Source organism: Schistocerca piceifrons, chromosome 6 (genome assembly GCF_021461385.2).
Source record: "Schistocerca piceifrons isolate TAMUIC-IGC-003096 chromosome 6, iqSchPice1.1, whole genome shotgun sequence".
Taxonomy (NCBI): Eukaryota; Metazoa; Arthropoda; class Insecta; order Orthoptera; family Acrididae; genus Schistocerca; species Schistocerca piceifrons.
In genome coordinates, this window is record NC_060143.1 from 326088909 (window position 1) to 326104662 (window position 15754).

Consider the following 15754-nt stretch of genomic DNA (forward strand, 5'->3'; position numbering starts at 1 on the left):
TCGGATGTAATTTTAATGGACGCACAAACAGGTTTCTGATAGGGAAGTTCATGCACAATGTTTTCGCAGTGTAAAAGACAGTAAAAAAGAGAAGAGAATTTAATCTGTAAACTCACGTAGGATTTGTGGATTATGAAAAAGAGTTTGACAGAATTCACAGAGACAAGTTATGTGAAAAAATGGAGAAAGCGAAACCCTAAACATCTGATCCAAGTCGCATCAAAAAGCCAGTATATGAACACAGGCAAAGGGATAGCAGGATAGCACTTATAGTATAAATAAAGCAAAGAGTAAAACAAGGGTGTAACTTTCCACCAACTCTATTCAGTATCAAAGAAGGGAAAGGACAAGGAACACCATCAGGCATAAAATTTGGGAGGAATAAGCATGTCAACACGATTTTATTCGCTAATGACCCATTTATCATATAAAACAGCCAAGATAAATTACAAAGACGTTACATAAACCAAATGAAATAAGCACAAACTGCAATCTGACTATCTACAAATAAAACTAAAACCATAGCCTTTTTAGGTGTTCACCCAGTACGAACTAAAATAGTCCTCATTAATAAACTGATAGGACAAGTTGCATATTTCCAATATTGAATATGCTCCATATCACATGAACAAGATACGAATGTACAGAAAAAAACTAATATGTACTAGCATATATGTGGTGCAATATGGGGAACACTTAATGGAAAAACATGAAAAGAAGCACAATTGAAATTTTATATGTCAAGGCAGTCTCCATCTTATTATTTGTGTCGGAAAACTTCACGGCGAGGAAGAAATATTTACGAGAACTAGAAGCATCAGAAATGAAATTTCTAAGATTTTTGAAAGGCAGCGTTAGGGAGGAGAAAATTAGAAATATTATGTATATTGAAAATGCGAAATTTGGTGTTTATGTGTATGTATGAGAGAGAGTTACCACTTCATGCTGAAAAGGCAGGACGGATCTGGATGAAATATGAGTTGGAGATAGCTTATACTTTGATTTGACGCACAGACTACCTAAATATATCTACCTATGAAAGAGGTTGGGGGGGGGGGGGGTGAAAAAGAAGAATAGCCGACGACGACACGCGAATATCAATAGTTTATTCATGCGGAATTTGAGAATGAGAGCACTTAATGACTTACAACCAACTTTACACATAATAGAAAACATTCGTGAAACTATTTCTCACTCACAATGAAAAATGAAGTGAGGGAAAGACTTATCGTTTACTATGTTTCCTCTGTTCAAGCAATATAATTACCGCATGAAGTACGACGTTTAAATTTATTACTTTTTGCTACTAACAGCATTTGCGACACATTATGCAGTCAGTATTCTCATAAATCTTTGAATGTACCAGCAAAATTTTATGATTGTACGACAGATGGTTCAGGAGATACGACAGCATAAGCAACAGGCTGCAGGAAAACGTAACTCCAGGACGAAATGTGCTAGAGATACGCGTGAAATACGTGTGCAGGTTAGTGTGAAATGTATTAAATACATGTGAAATAAATCTGACATATGCGTAAGCAGGCAACGTCATGAATAAAAAGCTCAGCCTAAATCCATGGAATGATTTCAACCAAATTTAGTACACACAGTAGTTTCTGTTTGGGCAGAAATATTGCATGGATAAGAACCTCAAGTCTCCTACTGGGGTGGGAGTGATAACGTCGAGAGAGGAAGACGATATACCATACAGAGAGAGGGAGGGAAAGATGGGCACTGACGGGGGAAAGAGGAGGAGATGGACAGAAAGCGAGGGTTGGCGGGGTTGTTTATGGATGAGAAATGGAAGAGGAGAAGATGAGCATGGAGAGGAGAGAGAGGAGAGGAGGAGATGGCCAGAGAAAGAGAAAAGGGAGGGGTGGAGAGAGGAGGGAGGAGGAGATGAACAGCGAGAGGGAAGATTTGTAGTTGGAGAGGGAGAAGTGGAGAAGGAGATCGACCGAGCAGAAAGACTGGGTTGGAGGATATCGACAGAGATTGGGTATGGTGGACAGAGAGAAAGAGAGAGAGATAGATAGATAGAGAGAGAGAGAGAGAGAGAGAGGAATCAGGAGGATAGATGGACGGGGTAGGACGGATAGAAGGATGGAATAATTACACATTTATATATAAAAATGGCTCTGAGCACAATGCGACTTAACTTATGAGGTCATCCGTCGCCTAGAACTTAGAATAAATTAAACCTAACTAGCCTAAGGACATCACACTCATCCTTGCCCGAGGCAGGATTAGAACCTGCGACCGTAGCGATCGCTCGGCTCCAGACTGTAGCGCCTAGAACCACACAGCCATTCTGGCCGGCACGTTTTTTTTTATAAATAACTGTTTAACAGTGGGTAACATTAGCGAAAGGAGCTAGTGATAGAATAAGGGAAGAATTAGGGAGGCAAGGAAAAAAACAAAATGCAATGTAACACAAAGGGAAACGGAGAGACCATGTATTTTGTACGTCGTCACAAAGAATACTTAAAAAGTAATGGAGCATAAACTGTGTAGATATAAGGGTGGGAAAATCGAAGGCGCGATGGTGATAACGGGCCAAAAGGCCTGCCTCTGGAGCGGCAGCAGAGAAAGAAGGTGGTGTATGGAAGGTAGCCGTTCCTCATTTCACGTACTTCGATTTGCATTCCTATCAACAAAATTCTTTACCGTCAATTCGTGTCGGTACTCGAGATCGCTAACGCTTGCTTGTGCAGTGGTGTTAGATTCGGACGTACGCCAGTTGGTATCATGACGGTGGTGAAATTATCGCTGCCAGTACATGGCCAGGAAGTAGAGGACATTTGGCAGCGAACAAAGTTTCTGATCACGAGTTTTTCTGCCGATGTCGAGAGGTTAAATTCGAAAGCTCTTTCAATGGTTCAAATGGCTCTGAGCACTATGGGACTTAACATCTATGGTCATCAGTCCCCTAGAACTACTTAAACCTAACTAACCTAAGGACATCACACAACACCCAGTCATCACGAAAGCTCTTTGCAATATCTCATGGAGTGAGGGACATGACACTGTTGATCGTAATCCCATCCGTTGCATGGGTACGTTAATCTCGGCAAAGTACTTGGTGCTATTTGAGAGGAGTGGGCTTCGTGCCGACACAGAGTTTCAACACTTCCTTCTGCCATCATCGTACAAGAAACACTATATATGCATCCAGCACAGCCACCCACGCGCTAGAAATACACGCTAGACACAACTCTTGCATATCCGCAAGGAAAGGGGTCATTGAGCGTGTAGGAAGAACATTTCTGACTGGGCTGGATTCTCCGAGGCAATATACCTTTTATCCACCATCGTGCTTAATAATAAGTAAATCTGTAAAACCAGGACAAATACGTAAAATACTGAAGTTTAGGTTTCTGCGCGAAGAATAAAAACAGAAAAAGGATCTACTTCTATTAATGTTTCTCAGTTTCTGATGTTAGCCTGTTCAAATGCAGGGTTATTTAAAATGCACGAACAGATTTCGATTGTTTATTACAGAGAAATTATCAAAGATAGAAACACATTGCGCACGTCACTGGATAGAGGTAGATTCTAAGTTTTATATTCGGACAGACACTATACTATACACTAAACGTGTGCACCATGCGTTGTTCGAGAAACATCGGAAAGGTAGTCCATTTCACTCCACATACGAATCAGCTAGTCCATGTTAATTGTATCGATAGCTTCAACAATTCGATTCCTCGGATCTTAAAGAGTAGCTGCTGTGTGTGGGACAAAGACTTTGTCCGTTATGTCTCCCTACACAAAAAAAGAAATATCGCAACTTGTAATGCCTTGTTATTTCAGAGGCTAAAAGCAATGAACAAGAATTTATTGAACACCTCTTAGACTTCAGCGTTGATGGATGGTGTTGCCAAGACAACACCGCGCCTCAAGGTGAAAGTGATACGGGACGTCGTTATGCATAAAACTGGAATCATTGGAATCTTCGTGAAGGTCAGGAAACAACCAAATTTGCAGCATGTCCAGGTATGACATTCCTGTCAGTTTCTTCCGCAGAAGAGAAAGGTTCATATTCTTTGTGAACAGAAACGGCACAGAACACATTCAGTTTCGGTGCGTCTCTTCCACGTTCCAGAACGACGCCAGGCGTTTGTGACCCCCAAATTCTTACTTTACTGGCGGTTTACTTTACCTTATATATGAGACGTCGATTCCTCTGAAAAGATGGGTCTCCCGGGTAAACGGTCCTCTGCCATCTCTTAGAGAAATGGAATGCAAAGTTTGTACTTTCTATTATAGTAGCCTTGACTCAATCCATGCAGTAACTCCAGCTTCTAAGACTTAATACGCAGGCGTCGTTTCAGAACACGCGACACCGTTGTCTGATGAAGTTGAAGTTTATGGCTGGGCTGTCTTATGGACTTCCGAAGGCTCCGTGTGAACTCATCTAGGGTACACTCGACATATTCAACGGACGTACGTGGCCAGCCAGAGCCCTTCCTTTTGCATATGTAAGATACTTCGTAGAATTTTTTATGCCAGTTATAAATACGCTTGTGCTGAGGCGGTTTCTTGCTGAATCAATGGCGGAATGGTAGTTACACTTGAACAATCGATTGAGGTCGCGAAAATTCCAGCACACAAATATTGTATGTTGCTACAGCAAAACAACAGCGTAGCGGTGTCAAAACTTTGTAACTTCTTCTACCCAGTGGTATGCACAATGCGTGTCTGTTTTTAATAGTTTGTCTGTAATAAACAACTGAAAACTGCTTTTTCTTCTTTTAACATCAACCTGTATTTTGTTTCTTTACACCAAATATCATAACATTTACTATTGATAGTTGTGAAATATCATGAACATTAAGCTTACTATGTGAATAGCCGTTTCTTTATTTTGGATGCCAACTTCAGACAGCTGATAACCCGTTTGTGATAAAATACAGAACGCAAGATAAATTTAATATAAGGGGCGATGAAAATGTTTCAGATAGAAGGCCGCACAGTCTAGAATCGATATGCGAATCAGGAAAATCGTTTCCAGCATTGAGACAATCATCCCACTGACGCACGAGGTGGAAGATACCGTTTGCTAAAAATGGAACTGAGCGTTTGGCGTCATTGGCCGGGAGGCTCCTTACGGGGCAGGTCCGGCGGCCTTGGTGCAGGTCTTATTACATTCGACGCCACATTGGGCGACCTGTGCGCCGGGTGGGGATGAAATGATGATGAAGACAACACAACACCCAGTACCTGAGCGGAGAAAATCCCCGACCCAGCCGGGAATCGAACCCGGGCACGTAGGACGGCAATCCGTCATGCTGACCACTCAGTTAGTTCTTTGCGTTTGGCCTGGGTGGACCTCACAAGACATCCGTTCAAGTTGATCGTTGATTCTTTGACTCAGTTTTTTTATTACAGAGAGCACGCAGCCCTCTGACCGAACACGCCGACACTATCGGGGCCTACACCGTTTGGTAATATTCCATGACCTGCTGCTTGAATAAGTCCGTAACTGCCTGCTGTACATCCTCGTCCGACAGAATCGTCGACCCTCCAAAGCCTTTTTTAAGGACCGAAAGCGTGATAATCACATGGAGAGAGAGAGACCAAGACTACAGAGCTGCTGTTGCAGCGTCTCTCACTTTAGTTGGCGCAATTTCTGCGTTACGAAATTCGCAGTGTGGAGACGTGCGATATCATGGAGCAGTTCACCCGTTGGCGCAATATTTCACGTCTGTGGTTTTCTATGGACATGCGCATTCTCCATTCTCCGATGGAAGTCTGCCGCTGTTTGTCTCAGAAAAGAATAAGAGCCATTCTAGAATTGGTATGAGGATCAGGAAAATCGCCTTGAATATTGAGGCAATCATCTCACCGACACACAAGATGGAAGAAAACGTTTCACAAAACACCGTGTCCTGCTGTCTGAAGATGTCCTGCTTCGACCCATTGTGTAATAACGTCGCCATAGTTTGCGTTTCAAAATATACTGCACTCACGTCGGAAAGAAGCGAATACCACATACACTCCTGGAAATGGAAAAAAGAACACATTGACACCGGTGTGTCAGACCCACCATACTTGCTCCGGACACTGCGAGAGGGCTGTACAAGCAATGATCACACGCACGGCACAGCGGACACACCAGGAACCGCGGTGTTGGCCGTCGAATGGCGCTAGCTGCGCAGCATTTGTGCACCGCCGCCGTCAGTGTCAGCCAGTTTGCCGTGGCATACGGAGCTCCATCGCAGTCTTTAACACTGGTAGCATGCCGCGACAGCGTGGACGTGAACCGTATGTGCAGTTGACGGACTTTGAGCGAGGGCGTATAGTGGGCATGCGGGAGGCCGGGTGGACGTACCGCCGAATTGCTCAACACGTGGGGCGTGAGGGCTCCACAGTACATCGATGTTGTCGCCAGTGGTCGGCGGAAGGTGCACGTGCCCGCACACCGTTAGGCCGTCTTCCGCTCACGCCCCAACATCGTGCAGCCCGCCTCCAGTGGTGTCGCGACAGGCGTGAATGGAGGGACGAATGGAGACGTGTCGTCTTCAGCGATGAGAGTCGCTTCTGCCTTGGTGCCAATGATGGTCGAATGCTTGTTTGGCGCCGTGCAGGTGAGCGCCACAATCAGGACTGCATACGACCGAGGCACACAGGGCCAACACCCGGCATCATGGTGTGGGGAGCGATCTCCTACACTGGCCGTACACCACTGGTGATCGTCGAGGGGACACTGAATAGTGCACGGTACATCCAAACCGTCATCGAACCCATCGTTCTACCATTCCTAGACCGGCAAGGGAACTTGCTGTTCCAACAGGACAATGCACGTCCGCATGTATCCCGTGCCACCCAACGTGCTCTAGAAGGTGTAAGTCAACTACCCTGGCCAGCAAGATCTCCGAATCTGTCCCCCATTGAGCATGTTTGGGACTGGATGAAGCGTCGTCTCACGCGGTCTGCACGTCCAGCACGAACGCTGGTCCAACTGAGGCGCCAGGTGGAAATGGCATGGCAAGCCGTTCCACAGGACTACATCCAGCATCTCTACGATCGTCGCCATGGGAGAATAGCAGCCTGCATTGCTGCGAAAGGTGGATATACACTGTACTAGTGCCGACATTGTGCATGCTCTGTTGCCTGTGTCTATGTGCCTGTGGTTCTGTCAGTGTGATCATGTGATGTATCTGACCCCAGGAATGTGTCAATAAAGTTTCCCCTTCCTGGGACTATGAATTCACGGTGTTCTTATTTCAATTTCCAGGAGTGTATATCCCCTTGCCTATATGTCGGTGCAGATATACCCGCTTCCAAATCGAGCGATGTTGTATACATGCTGCAGCGACGCCAAGAAAGGTAATAATTTTGATCGCCCTTTACAATAACGAAGCTTCTCTATAGGTGTGGGACGTCGCGAACTCTAGCACAGCGTTACGCTGCAGTGGGCACTTACGGGAGTCGCAGCAAAGAGCCACAGCTCTCATTCAAGCCGGAATCAAGTACGGTCTCTTTACGTAAGTAAACCCCGGAACATTCCAAAGAACCAGTTGTGTGTGAATTCGTTCTTTTTGTTTAAGAAGAGCTCGGGTTTTCAGTTTTGTGAGCATAAATCTCGATCTTCCTTGATTTTTCATTTTATCTTTTCGCAGTGGGCAGCTGGCGGCCGAAGTGGTTTCTCAGCGGCGGACTGTAGGCTGGGGAGCGGCCGCCGGTTCCGGCATATCATCGCATCAGTCCACATCACATCGCATCAGTCCTCATCAGCGCACGCCACGGCCACGCCCACGCCCAAAAGGGCTCGCCACGCGCGGCCCGCCCAACCGCTCCCACCAAATGACCCAGATCTGCCGCCCTTAACAAACTGCAGGCCTATTGTCTCATTTGAATAGGCAAGCAATTTCGGCTTTCCAGCAATCATCATATACACAAGCAGAAAAAAAATGTCGGTGAATTTAGTAATATTTATTCCACTCCATTAGGCCGTCTTATACAGCAACCGTATGTGGAATATTAGAATTACAAACGGTCTTGGTTGCTACTCGTTCTTTTATTGCAACTTGTTTCACATTCGTGGGACATGGGCGGATTACCTATAGGGGTAACAATATAAGCAAAAATTAGGGCAATGTTGTACCTTGCACGATTCTAAATGTGAATAAGGAATTGTTACTAAGCTTAAAATTTTCCATTTTACAAAAATTTTAAGACAAAGAAGCGGCTTCGTGCTATACTGAAGCACACGTTGAATCAGATGTGTCCGCAGATACCTTTTCTTTTTTCAGCAACTAAAAAAAACATAAAACGGGTCTGCGCTTGATTGAAGCACACATCGAATTTAATGAATCCGCAGAAATCTAGTCGATAGCAAGCAATGTAATGTCGCGTAACCGCGGGATAGAACGTTAAATAAATAATAAAAATGAACGGGACATACATTAATGAAGTCGTACTAGCAAGCCAGAACTGTGTAACGTCTACAATAAATTGGATATTTATCAATGTTTAGAATGAGATTTAGCGAACAACTGCTACCCGAAAAGGTCAAGTAAAGCAGCACTCTACACTTTCTGAAGACTGTGGGGTACCAGCCACCTACGCTTGATGACTGCAGCTCGGCAAGGCGAAAAGTCTTACTTATACGGGTGGTTGAAAGTCTGTCTTATGTCACTTATTAAAAATTTTGACATAAATTTGTTTATGCTCTTTTAATGTGTTCCATTTCGTTTCATTAATCCCTCCCCCCACACCCTCCCAAGTGATTCAACTAAAGACTCGACTGTAAAAATCGAGTCGGGACTCGCTATTTTAAGAATCTGTTTTATCCCCAGTTCCTGGGGTGACGCCCATGTCTGGTAGTTATTTACGGTTTTATTTAGTTGCGGTTGGTGTTCATATACTGTCTAATTGGAGTAATTTAAAGGTTTCTTTATGTGCGACTGTGTTGATTAATTGTAACTGCTTAATTTCATTGTAATGATTCAACCATTTTAGATCTGTTTTGTTAGGATCAAATACGCCGGCAAACACGACTGCTTTGAGCGCCACCCATGTACGTCCTCTGCAGACAGTGTATGCAAGCCTCATTCCATCGTTCGCCTATCTGCCCTCTTGACCTTCCTGTCGTCAAGTTACGGTGGCTGCACCGTATATTACGTTTAAAAATGTACACTTATTTGTGAGTGTGGTCTTGCCATTGCACCATGCTGGTACGACCTTGTTACGGCATGTCTTGTTCATTTTGATAAATTGTTTAGCATTCTACCCGCAGTTATACGACGCAACATTTTTAACTAGATTTTTGCGGGTTCATCTGATTCTACGCTTACTTCGAAGTAGCACAGAACCGTTTTATATATTTTTTTAAATGTTGTAAAAAGGAAAATTTTAATGTCTGTAACAATCCATTATCCGCATTTAGAATCATGCAGGGTAAGACCATACCATAACTATTGCTTACGTCGTTATCCCTGTGTATAATCCGAAGATGCTCCACGAAGGCGAAATGCGTTGTTGATAAAAGAGCAGGGCGGTACCGAGAGTGTTTTGTAATTTAAAATTGGTGAACTGGTTTAACATAAATATGGTAAGCCTCCCATTAGTTTCTGAATAAACACAATACTTAACTGATAGTATAGTGAAAATACTATGAAGACATTCCAATCTTCTTACACAAAATGTTGACCTAAAATTAAATATTAAAGCTATCTCCCTTCAAATTGATTGTTATATTCGGATGCAGGCAGTGCTTCAGTAGCGCAACGAAAAATACAAGGCAACATTATAATCACACATTATAATTTCCTGGCAAAATCTATAACCTGATATTCCCTTATTGTATGATAACTTGCTATCACGATATACCTCACTTGGTAAACCCCAGAATACGGGTGCATAACCGCCGGCCCGCGACTGGTAGACAGCGAGGTGCTCGATGTGTATTCAGTCTGGAACGCATTTCGGGTAGTTTCGCGGACACACTATCCGCCTTCGGTCTGCAATTCACGGTACACACCCGTAAAGTTCTGCTTATTCGGTACATGCACATGTCATTTCGCCGCCACTAGATTTGAACAACAGGAAGGAGGTGTGGAGAGGTATTTTTGTCCCTGGATTAGTGATGATCTCTCACTCACTCACTCACTCACTCACACACACACACACACACACACACACACACACACACACACAAATAAATTATTTACAGCTTACTGCCTGTGTCAGGGCTAGAAACTGATGGGCTGCGAACGTTGTAGTAGGCGGCAATGGCTGGAAAACTACCGACTGCTAGCGAAATGTGCCAATTTGAGCAACGACAGCTGCTGCCACAGCTTGGTAAATAAAGTAATTATCTGTTGTTGATTCAGAAGTGTAGTTCTGTGGTAGTTTTTCCTTAGTTTCGTGCGTTTCCTCGTATCTTTATTCAGTTTATTGACAAACTGTGTCCACAGCTCGTGGTCGTGCGGTAGCGTTCTCGCTTCCCACGCCCGGGTTCCCGGGTTCGATTCCCGGCGTGGTCAGGGATTTTCTCTGCCTCGTGATGACTGGGTGTTGTGTGATGTCCTTAGGTTAGTTAGGTTTAAGTAGTTCTAAGTTCTAGGGGACTGATGACCATAGATGTTAAGTCCCATAGTGCTCAGAGCCATTTTTTTTGACAAACTGTCTGCCACCTTAGGAGAGAAAAGTATAATCTGAATGCCGCCACTTCCAGAAGAATTCGACAGAAGGTTACTTCAATGAAACATCGATATCGGCCTTTGGACATGTGAAAAAGTCTCTCTCTCTTTGAAAAAAGGATCATTATCTTGGACACAACTGACCGTATATCTACGAAAGTGAAAGATTTGCAACGAAATACAAACATAAAAAAAAAGTTTTCATCACCACGATTCCAAGAGTTCCAGAACCTGTACAGAAACATAAACATCATTTCCGTCATATTTATTGCATGTTGTACCACCGTACAGCGAAACCTTCAGAGGTGGTGGTCCAGATCGCTATACACACCGATATCTCTAATACCCAGCAGCACGTCCCCTTGCATTGATGCATGTCTGTATTCGTCGTGGCATACTATCCACAACTTCATCAAGGCACTTTTGGTCCAGATTGTTCCATTCCTCAACGGCGATTCGGCGTAGATCTCTCAGAGTGGTTGGTGGGTCACTTCGTCCATAAACTGCCCTTTTCTATCTATCCCAGGCACGTGCGATAGTGTTCATGTCTGGGGGAAAATGTTGGCGACACTAGTCGAGCGATGTCTTTATCCTGAAGGAAGTCATTCACAAAATGTGCGCCTCGGGGGCCTCGCCAATTTGCTGCTGATATGGTTGCACTATCGGTCGGAGGATGGCATTCAGGTATCATACGGCAGTTACAGCGCCTTCCATGACCACCAGCGGCGTACGTCGGCCCCACAAAATGTTACCCCAAATCAGCAGGGAACCTCCACTTTGCTGTACTCGCTGGACAGTGTGTCTAAGGCGTTCAGCTTGACCGGGCTGCCTCCAAACATATATCCGACGATTGTCTGGTTGAGGCCGAATGCGACACTTACCGGTGAAGAGAAAGGGATGAAAATCCTGAGCGATCCATTCGACATGTTGTAAGGCCTATCTGTGCCGCGCTGCATGGTGTCTTGATTGCGAAAATGGATCTCGCTATGGACGTCGGGGGAGAAGTGGCGCATCATGCAGCCTATTTCGGAGTCCAGTGGCTGCACGGAAAGCATTATTAAACATGGGGGCCTTGCTGTCACGGTTCCTCGAGTCATAATCCGTAGGTAGCGGTCATCCGATGGAGCAGTAGCCCTTGGGCTGCTTTAGCGAAGCATGTCATCGACAGTTCCTGTCTCTCTGTATCTCCACCATGTCCAAACAACATTGCTTTAGTTTACTCCGAGACGCCTGGACACTTCCGTTGTTGAGAGACCTTCCTGGCACAAAGTAACTGCGGACGCGATCGACCCGCTGTATTGACCGTCTAGGCACAGTTGAACTACAGACAACACTAGCCGTGTACGTCCTCCTTGGTGGAATGACTGGAACTGATCGGCTGTCGGTCCCCCTCCGACTAATAGGCGCTGCTCATGCATCGTTGTTTACATCTTTGGGCGGTTAAGTAACATCTCTAAACAGTCAAAGGAACTGTGTCTGTGATACAGTATCAGCAGTCAAGGTCTGTCTTCAGGAGTTCTGGGAACGTGGGAGATGCAAAACTGTCTTTAATGTGTGTATGTTGCAGAGTTGCGCCTGCTAACAGTGGTGTCACTGTAAGTTCCTGTTAGAAATATCCATCGAAATGAAATACCATAGAAGTTACAGCGGACGCTCGGCCAGCCGCCCATCGCCTCCCGATACAGCTCGGCTGCAGACTTAGAGATCATCAGTAATGTGTAATAGGAAGACTAATTAGCCTGTGATCTTCGAATAGTAATAGATTGGCAATCCACATATCATTGCAGTCTAGCAAGTTTCTGCGCATTCGTCGAAGCTTGGCGGAAAAGTGGACGGCGTGCACGTAACCCATGCCGTAATAAACAGCGACGGACTGTCATCCCTGGTAGTGTAGATTGTACAATATTTTTCCACTGTTGCGCCAGAGCCGAGGAGAACGCACATCTGTCCAGCAATGCCTTTGGATGAGGTGTCGGCCACCTCGGACGGGGGGGGGGGGGGGGGGGGGGACATTCTCCCAATAGTGCACCAGCTTTCAAAATCACTGATTTGACGGTACGATTTGCGTATAAGGCTGCGAGTCATCCAACACGTCTGCTCAAATCCCATCGATCCATTTCTTCCGGTTTATAGCAACTGTGAGAGTCGCAGGCACATTTTACCGGTAGGTGGCGTTGCGCTGCGATATCGATTAGAGAGCCTGTATATAGAGAGAGTGGACATAGGTGAAGTTGCCCGTGATTAGTTGATTAGCTTTGGCAGAAAAATGGCGCCGAACGTCTCTAGCGCTTCCTATGTTCACCATGCTTTTGAGTTGTATTGAAGTTCAGAGGACTTTTGGAAACGACTAAAAGGTATTTGAATTATTGAGGGACTTGTTATGCGTTGTCTATGCATGTTAGACTTAGTTGTACATCGTTTTTAGTACGTAATTAGCGTTTGCGATCTTAAATGCGAGTTGAAATAATGGAGAGTTTTGTGATGAAGTCGGTAGGCCTACATATTTGAAGTAAACACGTTAGTAATTGTACAGTATTGTTTTTGACATCTGTAATTCGTTCTGCAGACGTTCGTAAACAATGCCGTGTTGTGCTGCATTTGGTTGTTCCAATAGAGGCGAAGATGGATTTCGCATGTTAGCATTTCCACGCAATGAAGAAAGACGAAGGCAGTGGGCAGTCGCAGTCAACAGGGCTGACATAAATCAAACAGGAGCCTTGTGGAAACCAACCAAGTACTCTTATCTATCCGAAGTAAGTCGTTTTTGCTTTTTACTACATATAAAACAACTTGCAGTCCTGTGAATTGGCTGTGCAAAAATTATTAAAACACATTATTCTTATAAACAAAGGCATTTAACGAATGATTTCGCTATGCTGTCTTGTGCTTTTGATTCGGTGAGTGTGTACTCCACTACTGGCCATTCAAAAGTCCCGCCCGCAGTTTGGCAGAAAAATGAACGCCGTATCGTCCGGTTGGGCACTCTCTCCTTATACAGGCTCTCTGATATCGATGTTTACCTTGAGGCCGCAGGTCGACATGGTTGAAAAGCTAATCATTCGTGCAAAACATACTAATTTACATCTCCTGTAAATATGAACGTCGTATCTCTAGTCATTCAAGGTGTTCTGTGTTTTATTTATTTTTTATTTTTTTCTGAACGTAAGTGCACTATTCCGCTTTCAAAGTCTGTTAATTCCAGGCGTGCAGCTATAATGACATCGGAAACCTTTCCACATTAGTCACCAAAGTAGAAGTACAAACGGCAGCTCCGCCAGTTCACTGCCCTTTTATACCTGGTATACGCGATACTACCATCGTCTGAATATGTGCATATAGCTAACCCATGACTTTTATCGTCTCGACGTATATCATAACCTGACGTGTTAAGTGCAATCGTTAGTACTACCGCTCTGTTGGACCACTCGCTGGGAGTGTAGTGTATGGACGATAACTTATACTAGTAAACAGGCCGAGATATCAGGACGTGAAGGGAAGAATATCTTGTGGGAGAACGGGTGTCAGGAAGCGATGGTGTTTAGTCTCCAATACTGTCTTCCAATCCATCTCAACTTTTACGTGGTGTGGGTAGGGGTATGAGACCGAAGTCGTAAGTTGTTTATCTGCAAAAGTCTTCGGCGATGGCCGCGACGGGAGATAAACTTTGTGTGCAGCCATCACGCAGGAACTTCGACAGAAGCAAGTCCTCCGCGTAGCTCCAACGATGATGGTAGTCTTTACAGTTCTTGGTATGGAATACATCTTTTAATGACGCTTCTTAGATCATCTTTAATTCTCCTTGAAATATACAAACGACATCGGAGTAATATTTGTCATGGTAGAACTCCAATCATGTGAGAGAACTTATGTTCGAGAAACAAAGCGGATGATGCATGTAGTCATAAGTATTGCCCCACAGAATCTTTACTGATGTGTGGTAATTAAAACAGTATAGAAAGAATAATTGGGTCAAATGATGATGTTGAACAAATTAATTTTGTACTGAGGTGGCCAGCATGCAAAGGATGAGATTATGCCATCAGATTTTGGTGTGTTACGGTTATGCAATTCAATATTATCTGCCATAATTTTTCTTGTGTGCATCAACCACGTCACAGTTACCGATTCAAATTTGTGGGACTAGCGCATTAATTATAAATAGAAAGTCTAAAAATCACAATTATTTTAAACTTACTGGTGCAACAATTTTGTCTTTAGACTGCGTGATCTAAAGTACCCTCATAACAGACGCGCCAGCGTACAACGGAGCGGGCAGTATGTGTTGTCAGCACGGAAGCAGTAACAGCAGACCGATGAAGAGACCTCAGTGCCTTCCAACATATACTGGCAATTGGATGTTACCGAAGCAACCAGCTCATCATGGACATTCAACTGTTATGAAGCTGCTCATATCTACTGTTGGTGTCGTGACGGAAAAGTGGAATCACGAATGAACAACCAAGGCTAAAATAAGACCTGGCAGAACTCGCGTACTGAGGGATAGGGACCGTCGACCATTGCGGATGTAAGATACAGCACGAAATGAGCGTCAGAAATAACTCGGGAGTTCCAGAGTGCTACCAGCCGTCCAGAAAGCACAGTGACTGAGTGTAACAAGTCAAAAACAATGGGGCACAGTGGTTAAGCAGCACCTCACAAGGCACACATTTCCATAGTCAGGTACTAAACGACACCTGAGTTGGTGTAAAGAACGACGCCACTACACAGTGGATGGCCAGAAACGAGAGATTAGGAGAGATTAATCACGCTATATCCTCCGGTTTGGGTTGGCGAATGCCTAGAGAAAGTTTTCTACCATCACCTGTAGTGCCAAAAGTGACTGTAGCATGGACGAAGTACTATTCCTGTGATGGGGTGTTTTTCGTAGTTACAATGCAGTCGCATTACTGCACTTCAGGAAACGCTAAATGCGGAAGGACGTTAATACAGTTTACAGCTTGTGTACGTTAGACGAACTGTTCGGAGAAGATGATTGCGTCAACAAGGCAATGCGCCGGCCGGGGTGGCCGACGGTTCTACGCGCTACACTCTGGAACCGCGCGACCGCTACGGTCGCAGGTTCGAAGCCTGCCTCGGGAGTGGGT